At 43.8% G+C, this 26,072-nt stretch overlaps 1 pseudogene; it reads left to right on the top strand.

The window, feature by feature from the left end:
• The first annotated feature begins 3,308 nt into the window (after positions 1 to 3,308).
• On the top strand, positions 3,309 to 25,538 carry LOC135559924 (toxin MIT1-like; annotated as a pseudogene).
• The last annotated feature ends 534 nt before the right edge of the window (positions 25,539 to 26,072 follow it).

The following is a 26,072-nucleotide window of genomic DNA, read 5'->3' as shown; positions in this document are numbered from 1 at the left end:
ACAGTACACACCATACAGTGCCATTTTGTTGTTTGTCCTAGCCACTTTACTTCATTCCTTGTGTTCTTCTTCCTCCAGTCTCTGTTTGACTTGCTTTGAGATTTGGAGCTCCAGCTTGGCAAGCAGACTGGTTCCAACAACACAGGCATAGGATAAAACAAAGTGCTTTAAATTTCAAATTACCTACTTGCAGTAATTAAGGGGAAATATTTCAGTAAAAATTGGAGTGCACCCTGGAACTACAGTGTGGACATGTAGAAATCAACTGATTTTCACTTAAATTATGATTCTCTTAAAAATTGTAAATTGTTTCTGTATCTTGCTTAAAAGTTCTCTACTTTGAGAGTTTGAAGAGGATTGAGACAGCCTGAGATTTAGGAAAATAAAATCTGGCATATTATTTCTATCCAGGTGTTGTGTCTTTGGCTATGCCGGATTAAGTGATGTGACATGCTATTCTATAAAATACTTTCTCTGTAATTAATTTTACCTGATTGAGCTAATCATGTAAATGTGATTAACTAGAAAGTCGGGGCACCACAAAATAATATTTATAGAGCTGTTATCTTCCGAATAAACTCCTAAAGATCTAGTAATATTTTACATCAATAGCAGTTAATATTAATCGTCACCTTATTTCAGTCTCATCTGAGAGTTGTAAATTCTTGGCTATCTTCACGAATCCTGGCTAACAAGTTGAATCAGCAAAACCAAATTGGGATTAATTATTTATTTACTAAATACCTAACTAATCACACAGAATTACATGTACACAGAATGAATGATACCTTGATTACAAATTATGTCATAAAGGAAAACGTCCCTAGCGGACGGAACAGATATGACAGCTGGTTACACAAAGTAAAGGGGTCTGGGTTTGAGTGAAAGAGCGGGAAGACTGAAGAACAAAGGGAGAAGCTATGTCTCTATCGGGCCGTAGGCAGCTACTCTCTTGTAAATACAGAATCTTATTAATTCTAAATTACTGACCATTTGCAAAAGGAAAATGCAATAAATATTTACTCTGAGCTGCGCTTCGGTAGGTTGGTCGTAGATGCTGGTCGTGTTGGCCAACAGATCTTCCTGTCCTCGGAAGAATGTCTCTGGTGGTAAATTGGATATGTTGTAGTAATGTCGTTGTGTGGAAGACGGGGTACTCTGTCTGCTCTTTCCTAGCCCACATTTGCAGCTGCTGTTGCTAACTCAACGGCTAGGAGGTATCACTTCTGTAGTGAATAAGATTTCAACGTTCATACCATTCTCAACCAAAGCTCACGCTGAGGTTGGCTTCCTTCTGTAGTTATTATCTGAACCCTTCTGACATCGGACCGACATCCTAATGTACCCGGAACAGGAAATGATATTGTCGTCAAGGCTTTATATAGGAAGGGAGAGGAGGGCGTGTTTCATAGTTTATAACCAATGTCTCTTCACGTGGGCGGGCCACTGAGTCGGGCCTAATTCACTCATGAAAAACAATTCTCACATTTTAGAAGCTAAAATCATATTTCACCCCTCACAAATAATTTCATATTCAAACATTTAAATTGCACAACAATTCCATGTGAATCTGATAACTATAATGTGTAGACTTTCCACTGTACCGTTTATGTCATCCTATCATTGATGAGAATGTCTCAGATGACAACCGAACTGACATCATATTCATTAAGTACCAACGCATATATATGTTCAACTGGTTGGATTACCAAAATATGGTTCATTTCCCCCCACCTTCTGATGTTCCCAGAATCTCTATGTTAACCAAGGGATGTTCAATACTCACATCAGTAGGGTAGAGAGAGGAAAAAAGGGGGAGAGGTATTTATGACTGTCATAAACCTACCCCTAGGCCGGCGTCATGACACAGGTGATGAAGTTCTTCTTCTGCTATGTGCAATGATGAAAGAGTAGTGACAAGTCAGGGAAGAGCAGCACTCTGGAAGGATATATGCCAAGTCATTTCAGCTCCTGGCATTCAGTCAGTGTTTGCATTAAAAACAGTCTACCCTGCAGCTTAAGCATACTGCTGTCTCTGTGTTTGTCTCTCTCTCTCGCCCCTCCCTCGCTCTCACCAGCTATTACAGGACCAGTGGATCAAATCTCAAAGGTACATGTCAGCCATTCATGTGTTCACCTTGGTTGGTATTCCCCATAGAATGACTGAAGAAAATGAGTTGGAGAATGCAGATGCTCTTGAGTGAAAACCGTCATTCATATTCTGCTGTATTCAGAGTCACACTGCTTCAAGAGAAGCCTGTCATAAATTTGAGTGCTATCCCACTCTAGACCTTTGGTCCTCATTCCCGAGGATGGGACCTTACTCTTGGCTTCCTGTGTGACTTAGTTAGCTGTGTCACTGTGGCTCTGTCAAGTCCTTACCAACTGATGATGGACAGTTCATCCACTGCAGCTGACTGGACTCATCAGCTGGTATTACTTGACGTCTATTCTGGAACATATGCAAGCTAAACAATTAAATGTATTTGATTGAAGCAGGAAAGCATATTTTTTTTATCCCATTATTTTAAATCTAACAATTGAATTGACATTGCTTCTTTTGACGTGTCCCTGGGTAAAACTATTTAACAAAATCACAAGTGCCACCACCTTTCATGTTGGAGAGGAGACCTTGAGTTGTAGTCATGACAACCGTTCCAATAGCAGATTGAATATTGGCAGTTTACCCACACAGGCAGTATGGCCTTGATGCATAAAAACGCATTAAACCCTGTACTCTCCTGTACTCATTCAGTTGGCATGAACATTTTCATTGGATTGGCATTATATTAGTGACGATATACATTTGTTTAAACTTATTGCACCAGAGCAACGGAGTGTGTGGCTTTTCTTTTCCCACCATATCATTATAATACCTGGATGCGTATTACTTGAGTGGAAATTGATATTTCGGAAAAAATAAGATATAATGCTTCATCGCCTGCTTAAAGATGACAAAACAACAACAGGTTTGAGACCACTCAAAGGATGAGTATGGTAACGGTGGAGAAGAATGGGAAGAATTGGCGTCACCATAGAGAATACCAGAGGGATATTGTCGTGTTGAGCCTTACCTTGGGGCTTCTCATTTTTTCTCCTGAGGCAATGCTGGTGCTGAGTGACTCAATGAGACTGTGAATGGCAGGCTGGGTTTATAAACCTCTCTCTGCCCTCAACACAAGATTTTGGAGGCCATCTCTCTTTCCAAGTCAATCTAACGCACACATACACACTCAGGTACACACAGCAGACACAGCATCTATTTCACCCTGTAGAACACAGGAGCTGGAGAACTATTCTTCTTCACCATGCGGTCCAGCTGCTACCTACTATTCTGTCTACTGCTCGTGTCCCATGGCTCCTCAGCAGTCATCACAGGGGTAAGTTGAAGCCAACAGGTCCTGGGAGCCAACTACACTCTTAGAATAAAAAGGTACTATCTGGACCTTAAAGGGTTCTTTGGCTGTCCCAATAGGAGAACACTTTGAACCTTTTTGGTTGCATGTAGAACCCTTTGGTTTCAGATGGGAACCTTTTGGGAGAACCCTCTGTATAAAGGGACAGCCGAAGAGCCCCTTTGGAACCCTTTTTTCTAAGAGTGTAGTTATGAGTGAATGATAATATAGAAAATGTAATATTTTGTTATGGGAAGCTTGATTTGGATGAATATGAAATAATTATCATAATTTATCTAAATCTAAATGGGGGGGTGCACAAAATGTAATAGATTCTTAGTAGATTATCTCAGTGTAATGAGAAGCCTGTCATGAAGACACAATACAGTTACAGTCTGCCTTTATAACATCATGTTGGATTTACCTACATCATTATCAACTCTAGGCTGGCTATACACAGAGAAGAACATTTGCATTATGTTGCAGCAAGTCTGCTTATTTTTTATATCAATGTGAGGCTAGCCAACTGTGAGATTGCCTTAGGAACTCATATTGAAGAGCACAATCCTTTCGTTATTGCTGTAAAACAAATGTTATCATGTTTTTAAGTTAATATTTTACATTAATTAACTGTGTAACCATAATAGTTCCTTCTGGTTAAACCAGTGTCAAATAATGTGTCAAATAAGGTTTTATTTCTCCAACATAGCTCTACCTATGTATAGTGGAATAATTTTGTCAATTCATGTTCGTTGGAAAAGTTGAATGTGATGGCTTTAACAAGGAACAAGGTTTTAATATAATATTGGTACAACTTTATATAACTGAAAATAAGCTTTTACAGTACGATGCAGGTACGTACGCACACATTGTTGCATAGTACCTACAGTACTTCAGGTACCATGCAACGTGTTTGCTATTTGTGTAGTTGCATTGTTTAATATATATACAGTACCAGTCAAAAGTTTGGACACACCTACTCATTCCAGGGTTTTTCTTTATTTGTACTATTTTATACATTGTAGAATAATAGTGAAGACATCAAAACCAAGAAATAACACATATGGAATCATGTAGTAACCAAAAACGTGTGAAACAAATCTAAATATATTTGACATTTTTGATTCTTCAAAGTAGCCACCCTTTGCCTTGATGACAACTTTGCACATTCTACAATGTAGAAAATAGTCAAAAGAAAAGAAAAACCCTTGAATGAGTAGGTGTGTCAAAACTTCTGACTGGTACTGTATATATCAAATCAAATCAAATGTATTTATATAGCCCTTCGTACATCAGCTGATATCTCAAAGTGCTGTACAGAAACCCAGCCTAAAACCCCAAACAGCAAGCAATGCAGGTGTAGATTAACGAAGGGGCTCTGTCTTTTAGCTCTATCATCATGCATGTCTCTGAGAAAACGGATTTAAAAAAAGACGTGTGCGTGCGCGGGAATGTATGTATGTGTGTGTGTTTCAAAACAAAAAGGGGGTCGGGGTGTGTGTCTCTGCATGGGGCGTTTGAAAAGGTGTGTGAGGCTGTTTAGGATTGTGTGTGCGTTTCTTCAATAGGGCTTGGTACTTTCGATTGATTGATTAACACACATGCCTTTCAAATACGCAATTATCTCACCCCCAAGGACGTGAGAGGCTAAAAAGTCAAACAACCCAGGCAGAATATATCTTGTCGAGACAACCTCCTACGGTTTAAAACATACAGGGTATGTTATTTCTAATCAGCGCATATACAAACGGCCCCCCACCCAGGTCTATAAATGTATATCGGACACCCCCCAAGCTGCTACCCATAAGGGTGTAACAAATCAAAAGGAAATACCGGCAGACAGAATATGTCGAGACAACCACATGTGGTTTTGGGGTCTCTAAACATTCAGGGTTACTATATGGCCATTTTTTGCATACGGATGCAGCCCAAAAAAAACGACACCTCCGCTCTGTAAGATCATTCCAGAATATCTCTCCTTTGAGCCACGACCGCGGAGCGAGTGACAGCAGATACTATCCACTCTGTACGAACGCCAAAAGCTCAACTCCAGACAAGGCCAGCAGCCTAGAACAGCTAAAAGACCATCTGTGAATCCATCCTAATGGAGGTTTCTGAAGGCGAGTTAGTGAAAATAATATATTCGATTTGAAGGCATTAGGTATTGTATGGATATTATCGATATTATTGTAATATTAAACAGGGACAACAATTTTTTTAGGTAATATGTGTCACGTTCTGACCTTTATTTCCTTTGTTTTGTCATTATTTAGTATGGTCAGGGTGTGAGTTGGGGTGGGCAGTCTATGTTTGTTTTTCTATGATTTGGGTATTTCTATGTTTCGGCCTAGTATGGTCCTCAATCAGAGGCAGGTGTCATTAGTTGTCTCTGATTGAGAATCATACTTAGGTAGCCTGGGTTTCACTGTGTGTTTGTGGGTGATTGTTCCTGTCTCTGTGTTTGCACCAGATAGGACTGTTTGGGGTTTTCACGTTTCTTGTTTTTGTATTCAGTTGTTCATGTGTACATTTACGTATTAAAAGAACCATGGACACTTACCACGCCGCATATTGGTCCTCTGATCCTTTTCGCCTCTCCTCTTCGGAAGAAGAGGAGGAAATCCGTTACAATATGTCAAATGCACGTATTCTTATAATTTAAAATGTATATATATATATATATATATCGGATAAATATAAATATATATTATATAATGTTTGTAGGGTATCCGTCCTTTACGCAGTTGCTTCAGGGAATAAATGATTTGGAACAGCCTTCGTTAGAAGGGGATTGCGTGGAGCAAAACGCAGCCAGTCCCCATCACACTATTGTCCACGTAAGTCCAATAATAAAATCCATAAGAATATTTATACATTAAAAACAAAAAGTGTGCACCCTATATTAAAAGCTATTTTTCTGTTTACAGCTGACAGACCGCCAAGAAGGATCACGGCTGCATTATGTACTCTGAACGACTATGGTGGAGAAGATGACATAGATGCTATTCTCCCATTCTGTACAAACGTTTTTTCAAACACACCGAAATCTGGCACATCAACTCCCCCTGGAACCTCCACCCGCTTCCTCCATATTCCAGACCCAAACAAGCAATGCACAATTTATGCGCAAGTGCATTGCGCAGAATCACCCAGACCGAAAAATGTTACTGGGCCGGAAACTTACTGCTTCAAGAAACGGCGCTCCATGGACACGGTATGAAGCCATTATATATATATATTATTAGTTATACATACTTTATTATTTATACATTTTTATGATTGAATATGTTAAAACAATGTCAAATAATGTTTTTTCAGACTCCAACAAGACATGCCTGGCAGAATCTGGAATGCTTGGTGAAAAAAGTCTCGAGCACCCGGCTTCCATGATTCGTCAGAACAGTCCTCGTCAAAAAAGCAGAGGTAATTTAATTATGTTTTGTTAATATATAGTATTATACTTGAAATGTATTTGACATTTTTATGTAATATATTTTATGTTTAATAACCTATTTTGTATGTATTATTTGCATTCAGACTCCTACCTGGCGTATAACGGCACAGAAGAAGCTTCTTGATTCAGCCAATTCTTTGGTGGAAACACCTGAACCTAAAATAGAACAAGCTAGGTTTTTCACAGCCTTTTCCAGGGCTCTAAAATACCGAAAGGTTTTGCTCCACAAACGAATAGTGGCTTTACTCTATCGACAATACAGTCTATCCGTCTGGCATAGAACAATGCCACATTTGTTAAAACCTCTAATGACTCCCCATCCCGCATGAGGGAGCATAATCATCGCCTGACACTAATTAGCATAACGGAACGGACATAAATATTCCTAGAAAATATTCCTATTCATGAAAATCACAAATGAAATATATTGAGACACAGCTTAGCCTTTTGTTAATCACCCTGTCATCTCAGATTTTCAAAATATGCTTTACAGCCAAAGCTAGACAAGCATTTATGTAAATGTATCGATAGCCTAGCATAGCATTTTGTCCAGCTAGCAGCAGGTAACTTGGTCACAGAAATCAGAAAAGCAATCAAATTAAATCGTTTACCTTTGATGAGCTTCGGATGTTTTCACTCACGATAGCAAATGTTCCTTTTTTCCAAAAATATTATTTTTGTAGGCGAAATAGCTCCGTTTGTTCTTCACGTTTGACTGAGAAATCGCCCGGAAATTGCAGTCACCAAAACGGCGAAAAATATTCCAAATTAGCTCCATAATATCGACAGAAACATGGAAAACGTTGTTTATAATCAATCCTCAAGGTGTTTTTCAAATATCTATTCGATAATATATCCGAGGTGTTCAGGTGACCACTTGCGCAATGTAGCCGCTTACGGGTATTCTTCAACATAAATGCGTAAAACTGCGTCACAATGCTGTAGACACATTCGGGAATACGGAGAAAGAGTAATCTGGTTGATAGCCCATTCACTGCTCAATAGGGACGCATAGGAACGCAGTGCTATCAAAACATGAGGCACTTCCGGATTGGATTTTTCTCAGGCTTTCGCCTGCAACATCAGTTCTGTTATACTCACAGACAATATTTTTACAGTTTTGGAAACTTTAGAGTGTTTTCTATCCTAAGCTGTCAATTATATGCATATTCTAGCATCTTGTCCTGACAAAATATCCTGTTTACTATGGGAATGTTTTTTCCCAAAAATGAAAATACTGCCCCCTAGTCACAACAGCAATCTGATTAAAAAATGCAAATACAGGCACTAAAAACATATATGTAACATGTATCCTTCCAGAATACCACAAGAACACACATCATTAATTATCCAAATGGCTGAGCCAACAGACAAAATTGAGACAGTTGACACTCTGTTATCCCAGATACCGCCCGAACTCCAAGCTAATAATTAACCAGATGAATGAGGCTGGGGTAACAGACATAATACCGATAGATGAAACCCTATTATCCCAGATTCACACCGAACTCATAGAAATGATTAATCATATGAATGAGTCCGGGACGACCGATGAAAACCTGTTATCCCAGATCCCGGACGCCCTCATATCGTTATTTAACCAGATGAATGAGAGCATAAGATCTTCTACACCGGACCTCCCACAAACCCCGCCATTAACTACCATGTCCGAAGAGTCTGAAACGCAATACTATGTTTTTGAGGAATTGAAAAATGGTCTAATAAATCAGGAGGGAGATGGTATCGATAGAAGTAAATTCAGCAATACAGAGATTCGACAGTTTTTCAATTTCACATGGCTGAATCAGAATCTTGACTATGCGGTGTTTTATGTAATGATATTGGATACTCTGAATGAACTGTTAGACAAGGCAAGAGATTATGGCGAACCTCATGATGTCTTAAAGTTGGACATTTGTGGAGATAGCCTGCAAAATGTATCCGTCATAGCCGATAGGACCCTCGAGCTTGTAGTGCAAATAATACGTCAACCCCTGGGTGGTGGGGGTCAGAGAAGGAAACTAGATAGCCTGATGCAATCAGAAATCATAAGCAATAAAAGGGCATATCTCATAAACGTAGGCCTAAGGCCCAGCACAGATTCTGTACTTTTATGTGCAAAACAACCATTATTATGCTATTACCAACATCACATCATTTTAGGCACACCATATGTGTGTCCATCCTGCCATACCGGCTACACCACTGAAAGGGAGGGGGGGGGCACTCGTGCCGTTATAACTGTTCAGTATGTCTGGATGAAAATTATCCGATGCAGCCCTTAAACCTGACACCCTGTGCGGATTGTCACCGCACATGTCGTTCTGCCTACTGTTATGAAAAGGACAAAATTTAAACATGGCATCCCAAGGCCTGTAAATCTGTAAGCAGTTGTGACATTAACAAGAAATGTCCAAAATGCCATTGCAATTAACCTTAAAATAGACAGCCCTAAACCTCATGTGTGTGGAATCATACATTGCCCAATCTGTAAAGGGCCTTTGAAAAGCAGAGACGCTGAAGTGGTTCAAGAAGTGCCACACGGGTGTTATATTCAGCCCTTGGCTGAAGATGAACATTCAGAGAAATATGTGTTCTTTGATTTTGAGACAAATCAGCAATCAGGGGGTAATTAGCCTATTTTTGAATCTACCATGACTTTCAAGGGTGATAAGTGGTCGGCAGAGGGGCCCAATTGTGCACTCCTCTTTCTAAAACACTTTAGAAAACCCCAGTACAGAAACTTCACATTTATAGCGCACAATTCTAGAACCTATGACTCCTACCTTCTTTTGAACCCCTTGATATAGCAAGGCGTTGCACCCAGTGTCATAGCTCAAGGTAGTAAAATCTTGTGTTTTGTAGACCCCGCCTTCAACCAGAGATACATTGACAGTTTAAGCTTCTTACCCATGAGATTGGCTCAAATGCCAGAGGCCTTGGCATTTTGAAAACTCTGTGAAAGGCTGGTTACCCCACTTCTTCACATCTGAGGAGAATCTACATTATATCGGATCTTATCCCAGCCCCGAAATGTACGGGTGTCAAATGTCTCCCAAAGAGCGAGAGAGATTCATGACGTGGTACGAGACAGTAAGACATAGCACCTTTGATTTCCATAAAGAGATGGAATCATACTGAGGTCAACAAAACCAAAAGAAATGTGTCAAAATTGTACTTAAACTCTCTTTGGGGGAAGCTTTTGCAGAGATGCAATATGCTAACAACGTCGATCATTAAAGACCCCAAAGAATATTTGGAATTTGTTTTTTCGGACGAAATTTTACATTTTTCATTCTTGAGTCAAGACATTGCCCTGGTGCAATGGAGACGTAACAAGAAGTGGGTTCTACCCCCGGGTAATGTAAATGTGTTTCTTGCAGCATTTACCACTGCCTATGACCGACTTGAACTGTACACCCTCATGGAGCAGCTTCAGAGGTGGGTTCTTTACTACGACACAGACTCTGTGGTCTATGTAAGCAAACCGGTTGATTGAAACCCCCCACTTAGCAACTATCTGTGTGGTTTAACGAGTGAACAGATGGTGAACATATCACAGAATGGCCCTCCTGTGGTCCCAAAAGCTATGCTTTTAGGACTAAAGACAATCATGTGGTGTTGAAAGCCAAAGGCGTGACTCAAAACTATGAAAATGCCCCGCATGTAAACTTGGAATCAATCACACGCTTGGTCGAGGGGTTCATAAACGACCGGAATAGTGACTTGGAGATTTTGAGCTCCTACAAAAAAATGGTTATGGATAAAAAGGACTTCCATCTAAGGAATGCTCCACTTACTAAAAGATTCAGGGTAGTCTATGACAAGAGACTGCTTTTGCCTGACGGGACCACATTGCCCTTTGGCTACTGACTTATGCTACAAGCCCCAGTGTGTCATTAAAGCTTAAGATATAATGGCTGCTGTAGAAGGTTTTGACCCCCGGTTGCAACTACCATTTTCAGCCTTAATCACAGGCCCCTCCAATAGTGGTAAAACTTGTTTTGTAAAAAGTATTTTAGAGAATTCTGAACATGTATTTTCTCAAAAGCCTGACAATATTGTGTGGTGTTATTTGTGTTATCAACCTTTTGTATGCTGAATTGTTGAAGAAAATAAAAATCAAGTTTGTTGAAGGAATACCTAAATCCCTGTCTGATGATGAACTTCTCCCTCCTCATAAAAACAATATGCTGGTTTTGGACGATAAGCTATTTACAGGTAGTGAACATCCCGAAATTGCACAAGCTTTTACCCAATATACTCATCATAGAAACCTGTCCGTGCTTTACTTGGTGCAGAATGTGTTTCACCAAGGTAAAAAATAGCCGTACCATTAGTTTGAATGCCAATTACATGGTTTTGTTCAAATACCCTAGAGACAAAATACAAATTAACACTCTAGCTCAGCAGATGTACCCGGGAAGGAAATCCTACTTATGGAGAGCTATGAGGATGCTACCATTTTCTTATTTAATCGTGGATTTAAAAGCAAATACTCCAGAACACCTGAGGCTACGAACAGGTCTGTTCCTGTGGGAGTGGCCGGCTGCGTACATTCCTAAAAAGTAACCGCTATGTCTCTGCATTTAAAAAGAAACCTGCCCCTCTTGAGAAGCCTAGTTGGGGCTACAGCTAAAGAACGGAAGGCCATCTTGGGTCACTGTTTTTCAGATCTCATATTATCCCTATGTGAGATTGCTTTGAATCTTCTCAAAGGACGCATTCCACTCACCCTGACGCAATTAAAAAATTTAAAGAGACAAAAGACAGCAATCAAACTCCAATAAAAGGGCCAGTCTTCAAAAGAAAAGACATAGAACTCCTTTACCCCCCTGAACGTCTCCAGACCCATTCCTAATCCCGATCACTCAGGGTGGTTAGACTTTTGAATGACTTTTGAATAACTATGATTAAATTCAATACATTTTATTTGAAAAATTAAGCTATTTAACATTTTTGGCATTCTTGAAACATTTGATGTGAGCATAAGCCTTGATTACACGGTCTTAAAGGACACATATCTGAACACTTTTGATATTTTCTAACAAAACAAGTTACTACATTATCATTACTTCTTAAATCATCATTATAAAGAGACGTAACATCTTCAAAAGAAACTCCCCGGGCTCTTTGGCATAAGTAGAATACACAGTGTTGACCACATGTAGTGGAAAGGTTATCTTGCACTTGTTTGATGCTGTAGTATATCTTTGATCGGTTTTTGGTCCAAAATTCTTTAATAGATTTGGGGAAATGTGAAAAACCGGGGGGGAAAAAAAGTTGAGATTTTTCTTCCTCCTTCGTCTTCTAATGTCACAGCTAGCCAATGTTCACCCGGCATGTGGGTTAGGATGGGTATTGACAATAAACATGGGTATTGACAATAAACATGGCCGGCCGCTACGGCTATTTCTCAATAGGTGATTCATCACAAGTACACACTCCACAAAATTGTTTTCCAATTAAGCAGGTCATGAGCCCTTCCAAATCTTGTGTACTGTAAATGCTGGACTATAAGCCGCTACTTTATTCCCACGATTTGAACCTCGCGGTTTATACAATGACCCGGCTAATTTATGGATTTTTCCCGCTTTCACAAGATTCATGCCGCCAAAAAACTGAGCACAGTCACATAATGTGACGTAAAATCGAGCGCGCTCAAACTTCCCATCATTCTGATTACGGTAGTAATTTTGTCACCCTCATCATGGCAAAGACACGGAGAAATGCATATGATGCAGCTTTCAAGTTGAAGGGGATCGATCTGGCTGTTGGAAAAGGAAAGAAAGCTGCTGCACGGGAGCTTGGCCTTAATGAGTCGATTATAAGACTTTGTAAACAGCAGCGTGAGGAACTGACTCAGTGCAAAAAGACAACAAACCTTTCAGAGGGAAGAAAAGCAGATGGCCCAAAGTATTTGCAGCCACTCGACATCAGTGTAAATCCTGCATTCAAGGTGGCGCTCCGTGTTCAGTGGGAGGCTTGGATGACAAGTGGGGAGAAATCCTTCACTAAAACGGGCTGCATGCGAAGAGCAACTTTATGGTCAAGTCTGCCAGTGGGTCCTGACAGTGTGGAGCATTGTCAAAAAATCCACTATCATCAACGGGTTTCGAAAGGCTGGACTGCTGCGTGTTGAAGGGGGGCAGCATGAGCTCAGCGGGGTATTTGCCTCCGGATGAAAACGATCCAACATCGGATGAAGCAATTCTGAGGCTATTCATCTCCGACACCGAAGGAGATGACTTCAGTGGTTTCAGTGCACAGGAGGAGGAAGATAGTGACCAAGTTCATTTGTTTCAATGTACCGGTAGGCACCTGCGGCTTATAGACATGTGCGGCGTATTTATGTACAAAATACAAAATACATATTTTTTCATAATTCAGTGGGTGCGGTTTATATTGCAGTTGGAAAGCCTTAGCAGGGACCTGACGTTCGTCCTGACAGAGCTACATACTCTGCATTGAAGTGTTGAAAATTAAATGTTTTTTTATCTAAGCTGCCCGTATTAGATGCGTGATTAACCAAACCTATAACCATGTAGCGGGGTAAAGAGCCTAGAAAAAGGTTTTCTTGACTGCAGATTCTACTGCCCACAGGTATGCTAAAGGTTTTCATGGTAATTCTTTGGAGAAGGTAAAGGGCATTTCCTTTCATTGCGTTGCCCCCAACACTTTTAAACTAAAGTCACCGTCCTGGGCAGACATCAGACAAAACTCATCCTTGGCCCTGGTTAATTTTTAGTCTTAAATCAACCGAATTTAATAGTAAACGTTCTTGAAAGAAAATGTCAGAGTGTATAGGCCCTAGCAGATGAACCTCTCGAGATTCGGCACAGTAGCGAGCGCGTGCCTCCAGTCCTTTGTTTGCACTGGTGGAAGGGTCTATCGATTCCATTGAGACTCCTGCAGTATCCTTGCTAAACAACCCTGCGCTGAATTGTGTCTTAAGGGTGTCTTCGGAGTAGTTGAGTAAAACACTCCATGATGGCCCTATAAGGGTATTGGCACTGCTTTGACTGATTAGGCGTTCACCCAAAGTCATCCACTTGGGAGAAGATGGTGGCCAAGGGGTAATTAATGACACTCTCTTTAGTATCGTCTGCAATATTAGTACCATCTCTTTTGGTCACTTTTAGACGTAAATGCATCAAGGTGTTGTTGAGGTCCAGATAGTTGTCACCGTGGCCTGGTATGAAAAACTCTATGGGACCGTTGTCTGTAATGGCAGAGAGTGGGGCTATCTCCACATAAATGGACCTATCTATTAAAAATTGGGTTAAGGGGGCCGTGAAAAGATCGAGCTCTGTCTTTATGGCTTCAGAGGACATGCGGTGTAAAAGAGCCATGTTGCTTGTTCTTTTTGGAAATACTTCTGAGTATTCTTTTTGTTGTTTTTGGTCCAGACGTCCTCACTTTACCACGTCTTTGACTTACTGAGTTTCTTTTAACGGTTAACCTCCGCTTTTTAGGGGCAGGCCTGCGCCTTATACCCGGAGGTCTCTTTTTTGGTCTTCGAGACAACATCATAAGCCCCGAGCCTTCTTGATGCTCGGCATCTGGTGACACCCTTCTGGTCATAGCATTGGCTACAACTACACTTATTATATTTTTAGCCTCTGATTTTAAATGTGGTTTGGCTATGCTGAGGCCTCTCTTCATAAACGGTAAAACCATCCTGAAGAGGTTACGAAATATACCGCCGATCCCCGAACCGTACATGGTCGGGGATCCATAATTGCCGCTTAACCCATTACCCACTTGAGCAACATAGTATGAGACATAGCGGTTAGGGTCGTAATGTTGGTTGTGGTCCATAACCCTTTTAATTTATTTGTATTATATATGTTTTTGGTGGGTCTATAGTAGAGTTTTACAATCGTTTTACCATAAGTAAATTCAATGTTTTTGTTCTGATCCGTTTTAAGCTCAACCAGAATATTTTCAATATATTTCTTGCTTACAGGTACGTAGTGTGGCTTGTCGTAGTTAACAGTGACTATATCACCATCCTTTCCATCTATATGAACTGTTCTCAGGAGGGGCACACAACTGTCTCCTACCCTTTGATAGGATATGATGTCGTTATACACATATGTTGTAAAATCCTGCATGTATATCCGCAGGGAATGGGAATAATTTATCTTTCACATACGTCCATTTATCCCCAACATGTAGGCTAAATTACCACTGGTCTTTATACCCCCATCAGCATTCCCTGAGATTTGTACACGTTTATGTATAGGGTTGTAGATCAAGAGTATTTCCATATTGTTCAGGGTTAGGAGTTCATTCAACTCTGAGACGATCCTGTTGACGGTTCTATAGAACCCATTTTTAAGCTTAATAAGTTTTGCAGGTTCCGATATCCTTTTGCGATAAAAATCACGGTCCTTATCCTTGATATTATTCCAACTATGGGGGTATGTATTCTCGCTGAGACCTACTTCCCAGGCCTCTGATAACTCTATAGGCTTTGGAAAATTGGTTGTATAATTCGAACTTTGGTTATTAGGATATATATGTGCAGAGGCATTACTGGGGAGAGTCAGGTAGAAGCCACTGTGTTCCATGATGCACTTCTGTGTACATGCGAATGATGTTGTATTTATCATGCATGAGGGTTTAAGTTAACGCCGATGCCTGCACCACATCGTGCTCTAATACCCTGTTGAACTTTTTAGGCCAGTTTTTCCAGCGGACCAGCACCCATTTCTGACCCTTTTCTCTCTTTTGATCTAGAATCTCCTCCACGTGAAAGACTTTGTCTTTACCCAACTGTACCTTCTGTAATTCCTTCTCATAAAAAGATACCTCTATAAGCACCCCGTCATAATCTTTTAACTTGTAGACAGGGGTATGCGCGCTAGACATTCGGTAACAGTGAACACCTCATCGCTGTAACCTTTCTCATATTTTTTGTCAAAAACACCCCTCAACTTGGATATACGTACCAAGTCCCCCACTATGAATTTAAAATCAATTTTTTTCTTATGGCGAAGGGGGAACAAACCACACAGATTTTTAAAGACTTGAAAAGAGTTTTCAGAAGAGACCTCTGAGGGCTTCATCCGTATACTCTTATGGTAGCTGTTGTTGTACCTCTTTACTAAATCTTGAACTATATCGATATATCTATGCATGTTGCGAGCTGTAAAATATTGTAATGCTCCGGGTGTCGTGGGTGTGGAGTCAAACGCAGGAGACAGAGAGTGCAATGCTGTGCCCTTTAATTGCACCAACGCACCACAGGGTGCTCACAATAATAACGCCCCAAACACAGGGAATGAAAAATGTATAACTGAAAAATGCACGACCAGGAACTAACACGTCCCTCTACTACAGAGCCGAAGGTTACAATGAATAATCCCGCACAACAAACAGGCTGTCTAAAGAAGCCCAACTAATCATCACTAACAGGTGCTACCAATAAACATACAAGGAGGGGGAGGAAAGACAATCAGTGGCAGCTAATAGGCCGGTGACGACGACCGCTGAGCGCCACCCTCGGTCGGACTCGTGACAGTACCCCCCCCACCCCCCCCCACGACGCGCGGCTCCCGCAGCGCGCCGACACCGGCCTAGAGGTCGCCCCGGAGGACGAGGTGCAGGGCGATCCGGATGGAGGCGATGGAAATCCCTCAACATGGATGGATCCAAGATGTCCCCCACCGGTACCCAGCACCTCTCCTCCGGACCGTACCCCTCCCAGTCCACGAGGTACTGCAGGCCCCTCACCCGGCGTCTTGAGTCCAGATTGGCCCGGATCGTATAAACCGGGGACCCCTCGATGTCCAGAGGGGGGACCTCCGGCACCTCACTGTCCTGCAGGGGACCAGCTACCACCGGCCTGAGGAGAGACACATGAAACGAGGGGTTAATACGATAATAGGAAGGGAGTTGGAATCGAACACCTCGTTTATTCTCCTCAGGACTTTAAAGGGCCCTACACACTGCGGACCCAGCTTCCGGCAGGGCAAGCGGAGGGGTAGGTTTCGGGTCGAGAGCCAGACCCTGTCCCCCGGTACAAACACGGGGGCCTCACTGCGGTGGCGGTCAGCACTCCTCTTCTGCCGTCCACTCGCTTGTTGTAGAGATTCCTGGACGGCCCTCCAGGTCTCCTTGGAGCGCTGTACCCATTCCTCCACCGCAGGAGCCTCGGTCTGGCTCAGATGCCATGGTGCCAGGACCGGCTGGTACCCCAACACACACTGAAAAGGGGACACATTAGTAGAGGAGTGGCGTGGTGAGTTCTGGGCCATTTCCGCCCAGGGAATGTATCGTGCCCACTCCCCTGGCCGATCCTGGCAATACGACCGCAGAAACCTACCCACCTCCTGGTTCACGCTCTCCACCTGCCCATTACTCTCGGGGTGATAAGCGGAGGTCAGGCTGACAGAGACCCCCAAACGTTCCATGAAGGCCCTCCAGACCCGGGACGTGAATTGGGGGCCCCGATCAGAAACGATGTCCTCCGGCACCCCGTAGTGCCGAAAGACATGGGTGAATAATGCCTCTACAGTCTGTAGGGCTGTAGGGATACCGGGCAACGGGAGGAGACGGCAGGACTTAGAGAACCGATCCACAATCACTAGAACCGTGGTGTTCCCCTGAGACGGCGGAAGATCGGTCAGGAAATCTACGGATAGATGTGACCATGGCCGTTGTGGAACGGGGAGGGGTTGTAACTTCCCTCTAGGAAGGTGCCTAGGAGCCTTACTCTGGGCGCACACTGAACAGGAGGAAACATAACTCTTAACGTCCTTTGCCAAAGTAGGCCACCAATACCTCCCCCGAAGGCTCCCCACTGTCCTCGTCACCCCAGGGTGACCCGAGGAGGGTAGGACGTGAGCCCACCGAATCAGCTTGTCCCGAACACCAAACGGCACGTACTTACGCCCCGCCGGACACTGAGGAGGCACGGGTTCCGCCCGTAACGCCCGCTCGATGTCCGAGTCCACCTCCCTTACCATTGGTGCTACCAGTTTAGAGGCGGGAAGGATGGGAGTAGGTTCGGTGGACCCATCCTCCGTGTCGTAAAGACGGGACAGTGCGTCAGCCTTTACGTTCTGGGAGCCCGGTCTATACGACAATGTAAACCGGAACCGGGTGAAGAATATGGCCCACCTTGTCTGACGTGGGTTAAGTCTCCTAGCTGCCCGAATATACTCCAGATTCTGGTGGTCGGTCCAGATGAGAAAGTGGTGCCTAGCCCCCTCAAGCCAGTGTCTCCACACCTTCAGAGCTCTAACCACCGCTAGCAACTCCCGGTCCCCCACATCATAGTTACGCTCCGCTGGGCTGAGCTTCCTTGAGAAAAAAAGCGCAGGGGCGGAGTTTTGGTGGCGTACCCGAGCGCTGTGATAGCACGGCACCCACCCCAGCCTCGGACGCGTCCACCTCCACTATGAATGCTAGAGAGGGGTCCGGATGCGCCAAAACGGGCGCATCGGTGAACAGCGCCTTCAACTTGTTGAAAGCTCCGTCCGACTCTGCTGACCACTGCAACCGCACCGGGCCCCCCTTCAGCAGTGAGGTAATGGGAGCCGCTATCTGGCCAAAACCCCGGATAAACCTCCGGTAGTAGTTGGCAAAACCCAAAAACCACTGCACCTCTTTTACCATGGTCGGAGTCGGCCAATTACGCACGGCCCTAATGCGGTCGCCCTCCATCACCACCCCCGAGGTGGAAATGCGATAACCCAGAAAGGAGACGGCTCATTTAGAGAACACGCATTTCTCAGCCTTTACGTATAGGTCATGCTCCAGCAGTCTACCAGCACCTTACGTACCAGAGACACATGCGCGGTGTGAGTGGCCGAGTAGATCAGAATGTCATCGATATAAACCACCACTCCCTGTCTGCACAGGTCCCTGAGAATCTCGTCTACGAAGGATTGGAAGACGGCTGGAGCATTCTTTAACCCATACGGCATGACGAGGTACTCATAGTGGCCTGATGTGGTACTAAATGCGGTTTTCCACTCGTCTCCCTTCCGAATACGCACCAGACTATACGCGCTCCTGAGATCCAGTTTTGTGAAGAACTGCGCTCCGTGAAATGATTCCACCGCTGTAGCGATGAGAGGTAGAGGGTAACTATACCCCACTGTGATGGCGTTTAGACCTCTATAATCAATACACGGACATAAACCTCCCTGTTTTTTCCTCACAAAAAATAAACTTGAGGAGACGGGTGAGATGGAGGATCGAATATACCCCTGTCCCAGCGACTCAGTGACATATGTCTCCATCGCCAACGTCTCCTCCTGGGACAACGGGTACACGTGACTCTTGGGAAGCGCAGCGTTTACCTGGAGATCTATCGCACAATCCCTTCCCGGTCGATAAGGTGGTAATTTAGTCGCTTTCACTTTACTGAAAGCGATTGCCAAATCGGCATACTCGGGGGGAATGCACACGGTGGAACCCTGGTCTGGCCACCGACGTGGCACCGATGGAAACTCCCAAACACCTTCCAGAACACTCCTCTGACCACCCCTGGAGAACCCCCTGTCTCCACAAAATTTTAGGATTGTGCCGGGCCAGCCAGGGAATCCCCAGCACCACTGGAAACGCAGGCGAATCAATAATAAAAAGACTGATAGCTTCCTTGATTCCCCTGCGTCACCATGTCCAGTGGGACCGTGGTCTCCCTGACCATCCCTGACCTTAATGGCCGGCCTTCTAGGGAGTGCACAGGAAATCTATCGGCACAAGCGGAACCCCTAACTTAAGGGCGAGTCCGCGATCCATAAAGTTCCCAGCTGCGCCTGAATCGACTAGCGCCCTATGCTGGGAAGAGGGAAAAAAGTTAAGGAAAAAAGTTAAGACAAACATGTGGCCAACAAGGGGTTCTGGGTGAGTTTGATGCTGACTCACCTGGGGTGATCGAGAAGCGTTCCGCCTGCCATCTCTACTCCCAGACGGACCCCCCCAGCACCGATCAGACGTGTGTCCTCTCCGACCACAGTTGGTGCAGGGAAGGCCTCCTCCTCCGGTACACCTTGGCACAGCCCCTCCCAACTCCATCGGAATGGGAGCGGAGGGGCTGGGTGGTGGAACCCACAGGACCCTCTCCGAACGCCCGCGGGCAGCCAGCAGATTGTCCAGTCGAATAGACATGTCAATCAGCTCATCCAGTGACAGAGCGGTGTCCCGACACGCTAACTCCCTGCGGACGTCCTCCCGGAGACTACACCTGTAGTGGTCAATAAGGGCCCTGTCGTTCCACCCAGATCCTGCTGGGAAGGTCCGGAACTCCAGCGTGTAATCCTGGGCGCACCTCCTCTCCTGCCTGAGATGAAATAGTCGTTCTCCCACCGCTCAGCCGTCTGGAGGGTGATCAAACACGGCACGGAAGCGGCGGGAAAACTCTGGGTAGTGCTCCCGCGCTGAGTCTGGGCCATTCCAGACTGCATTCGCCCACTCCAGAGCACGACCCGTGAGCCAGGAGATGAGCACACTCACCCTCTCCGCTCCCGAGGGAGTGGGTCTGACGGTGGCCAGGTATAGCTCCAGCTGAAGCAGAAACCCCTGGAAACCCTCTCCGCTCCCGAGGGGGTGGGTCTGACGGTGGCCAGGTATAGCTCCAGCTGAAGCAGAAACCCCTGGAAACCCTCTCCGCTCCCGAGGGAGTGGGTCTGACGGTGGCCAGGTATAGCTCCAGCTGAAGCAGAAACCCCTGGAAACCCTCTCCGCTCCCGAGGGAGTGGGTCTGACGGTGGCCAGGTATGGCTCCAGCTGAAGCAGAAACCCCTGGAAACCCTCTCCGCTCCCGAGGGAGTGGGTCTGACGGTGGCCAGGTATAGCTCCAGATGAAGCAGAAACCCCTGGAAACCCTCTCCGCTCCCGAGGGAGTGGGTCTGACGGTGGCCAGGTATAGCTCCAGCTGAAGCAGAAACCCCTGGAAACCCGCTGCCGCTCCATCATAAGCCCTCGGTAGCCACCCTCAGTCGGACTCGTGACAAATATCAACACATCCGCTCCTTCAGAGTTCTGTTAAAGCGTTCAACAACTGAAGCTTTCAAATCCGAGCCTGTAGCAAAATGTACTATATTATGCTTCTTCATGAGTTTCTGAAAAGTATTATTAAAAAATGATTTTCCGCCATCAGTCTGTACTTTCTTGGGGGCTCCTCCTTCCTTCAAGATAGAGTCAAAGGCCCGGGTCACCTCGGCCCTGCTCTTATTTTAATTTTATTTTTATCTTAAAAATGCTATTTTAGAGAAAATATCTATAACCGTTAGCATGTAGCGATTTCCATCATTTTTATCTGCAAAGGCCTGCATGTCACATAGATCCGTCTGAAACTGGGACAAGGGATGAGTAGAAAAAACTATATTTATGTAGAGTATGAGCATCCTGCTCTAATAACCACTCATTCACTTGAGCAGCGCTTAACCGGCTACCTGTTTCTTCGGCTATAGCTCTAACCCAGGGTTAGAGGGGGTATAACATGTTTTTCAACATCTGCTCCGCCATCCTTCTTGCCTCTCTGAGGTACAATAATGTTAATGAGCCACATTCAAATAACGACAACATTTCATTTTAGAATTTTTATTTTTGCAAACATCAAGTATTACGTATACAGACAATTCAGAATTCGTTGCAGGATACTTGTCCCCGTTTTCTCAACGATCCAAGCATGCAACATCCTGTATATTTGGTTTAGATTTACAGGCTTGTGTCGCTGAATTTTAAAAACACACACATCCGCTATATAAGTATATAAACAACAAATATGATACATGTTACAATTAAACAGTGTTTCAAACAAATAAAGTAAAATCTTAGACAAAGTTGTTTCTAGTTCTTCAGAATCATCCACAAGACGGGATACCAGTTGTGTCCATTGTAGACTCTCACCCATATGTCGTACATGATTCATGATTTGCTCCATTTTCAGCACACGCTCTCCCAGGTATTGTGTGTTGTGTAGAACGATACATTTTTCACTTTATTTTCAATAATTTGACGCATAACATTTGTAAGTTCTCTCAAAAGAAGAAATGTATTTATTCTCTCTAACATCGTATGCATATAGTTACCCATTGCTAAATAACAAATATGTATTGTCACTCGGTCTCTTGGGGTTTATTGAGCCAGAAAGTCATCACATCAGCCACCACAGCTTCCCTGTATTTGTTGTCGTCCACCAGGGTGTGTCGGATTTCTTTGAGTTTCTCGTGGATGTAGATCGCCTCCTTCAGTTCATGTAGGAAAGCCTCAGTTACCCCGAAAAGTCTGGGAATAGACGGCACAAGACCTATAGACTCCAGGGCTCTAACCAGCGAAAGCATAAACCTGCAGGACCACAGTCTTTTTACCAGCTCCTCAAAATGGTTGAAGAAGTAGTATCTTGGGGGGTCGTTTAGGCAAGGATGCCTGAGCTGGCTGGGGTGATTGATCTCACAACGATGCATTTTTTTCTAATATACTCTCCAATCACCAAGTCTAAAAGTGTGGCTACAGAGGCCTTGATGGTGTCCACAAAAATAGTACTGACCACCCCATCAAACACATCCTCAGGCTGTGTACATGTAGGAGGTGTCGGGTGTCTTGCCTGGGGGGAGTAGAATGGTGGGCTGCGTGGCATAGAGTCCTTAGTATCTGGCCCCCAGGACGTATCGGAGTCCTGGTATGTTGTATGAATATCCATGGTATATGCTGAAATGAAGAACCGGAGGCTTTATGGGCACTCCTTTTATTGTTGAACCAGTCCTTTGCGTATCAGGACGTGGTTAACACAGCCGCATACTTAGTTTTCTTCGGGGGCTGACCCTTCTGAGGATGTACATTCTTGGGGTTCCTTTGAATCCTCAGGATTCGTATATATTATTCACTTCCTTAGCCGAACAATGCTCTGCCACTGTTGGCTCTGTACAAAAAGAGCGTCCAATAACTCTAACATTTTTAATTCCGCTAGATCCCAACTTTTAAAAGGAATAAGCATGCGCAACCTAAAATCCCCAGTCAGGCCACCATCACGAATGTTTTGGTTGCGGGTTTCCTCGTTGCTGATATAGAACTCCACGCATCCACATGGAAGTCCGTTCTTTCTTTGTATTTTCACCCTGTGAAATACTCTTCCTGGGGAGTCAGGGGTACCTTCCCAATGGGTCTCGTAGCCCGTGAACACGCTATACCCCTTTGTGATAACTCTCAGTTCGGGACACAGAACCTTGCGAAAAACCGGACAATCTTCAAGCCCGTAGTCCACTCCTAAAGTCTGGTCTGTATATTCTTCTCCTTCGGCTACGGTATAGTTTCACTCTACAGGCCTGGTAATCAACCTGATACCCCCATTGCTGTCCATTAGACATCAGCACTTGATCTTTCAGCGCAGTTGCGGGCGGTATATGGGTTCTATACACACTTAGAAACCGCTTTTTTGGCGCATCGTATATTGTGGCTTTATACTGAGCCATTTCTCTATGTTTCAGCTGCGGTCCTGCTTCCATTGTTACAGTCATCACTGCTTTGCTACTGATCACAAAATCCATGTTTATTTTTAAAATCATGTTTAGTGTTCTAGGGTCGCATGTGTTGTTCTGTGCTTTATTTATAATGCGTCTGCCACAAACACAATCCCCCCCGGACATTCCTGCTTCATAGACAACAATCCTAAGGGCAATAAAATAGGTGGGGTGTGGGGCCATCCTCTGAAATGTTCAAACACATCCCTCCCAGTTCAACCAGGTTCCTACACATCAATCATCATGACAACTTCAAAGGAATAGATGCAATATAGATATAAAATAACACACCCTCTAACACGTGACAACAGGAACAGGATGCACTTATATGGCCATAACCACGTAACACCTTCCCGCAAGGATGTCCTGGCCGGATGCCCATATTTGGGCATGTACGCGTCATCCGGACACAGGGTCATAATTTGACGCTCGCCGTCTACTTTATTCTCTCTGACTGAGATGGCCATAGCAGAACATTGATTTTGTTGTCACAGAACCATTTCTGTGTGGATCTTGAGGTATGTTTCGGGTCATTGTCTTGTTGGAAAGTCCACCTACGGCCAACTCCCAACCTTCTGGCAGAGGCAACCAGATTTTCAGCCAAAATTCCATGACACTTGGTGGAATTCATTATGCCATCAATCTTATCCAGTGCCCCTGGACCTCTGGAATTAAAACAGCCCCAAAACATCACTGACCCCCTCCATATTTCACCATGGGTATGAGGTTCCTCTCCTTGTATGCATCTCTGTTTCGACATCAAACATGCCGATGCTGTATCTGACCAAAACGTTCAATTTTGGTCTCATCTGACCAGAGCACTTTCTTCCAGTCATAATTTAAATGACATTTGGCAAACTCCAAGCGCTTGCGTCTGTGTCTTGGGGTCAGAAAGGGCTTTCTTCTGGAAACCCTAACAAAGAGCCTGTGGTTGTGGAGGTGGCGTCTGATGGTGCTTTTTGAAACCTGGTCACCCCAAGACACCACCAATGCCTGCAAATCTTTCACAGTGATACTTGGGGATTTTGTTGCTTCTCTCACCATCCTCCTCCCTATCCTGGGGGGCAAAATGCATTTGCGTCCTCTATCCGTGAGGTTTTCAACTGTTCCATATCTTTTGAATTTTTAATGAATTGCCCTGACAGTGCTCAGTGGTATATTCAATTGTGTGTGGATCTTCTTGTAGCCATTAGTAGATTTATGAAGTTCTACGACCATCTGTCTCTTTTGAACTGCCAGTTCTTTTGTTTTCTTCATGGTGTTGGATGACAGCGGGATATTGCATGTGTTACCTAGTGAAACAGGAAGTGATGTAATGGCTCAATACAGTTCCTTAAGACTTAGATTAACTTAAATAAGTGAAATTTAATTTATGGTTTAATTTTGGTAGATGTTATTTACAATAATCTTTAAGGGTGCCATTAAATTGTGAAACCTTGATTTGAGTTTAACATTTTGAGTTTAACTCTATAATTATGTTGTTTATATTTTTTTAAGTATTGTTTGTGCATTGCTAGTCAGGGGTGCCAGTAATTTTGGAGCCCAATCATTACCAACATAAATGAATTGCTGTAGAAATGCTTTGGCTTCTAGCAATGTTCTCACTTTTAATGCCTCTCAGTTTTCTTTAAAGTTTGCTTTTCAACTCTATTATATTTTGTGTGATCTCTTCAGGCCTGTGAGAAGGACTCTCAGTGTGGAGGGGGGATGTGCTGTGCGGTCAGCTTATGGATCCGAAGCGCGAGGATGTGTGCCCCTATGGGACAGGAGCGAGACGAGTGCCACTGCTTGAGTCACAAGGTGCGCCAAGTTCTGTACATCATATCTCACTAGTCAATCTCTCAGTCTCTACTGAAAGTTGGAACGACAGAAAGAGTCCAGATTTCATTGCAAAAGATGCCATACAACGTATTCGTTCACCTACTGTATGTGTTTCTGTCTCTGTTTCCAGGTTCCCTTCTTTGGCAAAAGACTACACCACACATGTCCATGTCTTCCAAATCTGGCATGCATCACCACATCCGAGGGCAAATCAAAATGTCTTTTCCCCGTACATATACCAAGAATACAACCTCTGAGGACAACCACCAAAAATGCAGCTAGTGATTTACTATGCCTACATTAGCAGTTTGGAAAATAATGTTTTCAGGAATTTTATTAAAGATACTTTTCAGGTTGTCTTAGATTTGCAAAGGACAATTTGTTTATCCTCCTTAAAAACATGCCATGGAACTTTGGCAACTACTAAGTACATTTTAAACCTCCCGCTTTGGGCTGGATGTGTCAATGTGTAGATCATACATGCATAATCTATGAGTAGAATTACTCAATTAGCCATGAAATCCCTTGTTTGAAGCAACTGGTTTTCTGGAAGCTGTACTATTCCATGGCTAATTGTGTCATTCAACTCATAGATTATGCATGTATGATCTACACATTGACACATCCAGCCCAAAGTGGGAGGTTTAAAAGTATTTAGTAGCCGTCAAAGTTCATTTTTTTCTGGAAACTGACATATGCCATTTTCCCCTATTGTGGACAGCCCGCTAGCAATTTGAGTTCAACCAATTAGCTTCAGCCCCTTGCCATATGAGTGACATGCACATGATGGAAGGACAGAGAGAGAGGAAAAATCCTGGGCCCAAAGCATGTTGTACATTTGAAATAACTGACCCATACTTCACTACTACTGTAGTTAATTATTGATATATATTTTTGTATTTGATTTAACCTTTATTTAAC

Source organism: Oncorhynchus nerka, linkage group LG15, assembly GCF_034236695.1.
Source record: "Oncorhynchus nerka isolate Pitt River linkage group LG15, Oner_Uvic_2.0, whole genome shotgun sequence".
Taxonomy (NCBI): domain Eukaryota; kingdom Metazoa; phylum Chordata; class Actinopteri; order Salmoniformes; family Salmonidae; genus Oncorhynchus; species Oncorhynchus nerka.
This window is presented reverse-complemented; position numbering and strand designations above follow the sequence as displayed.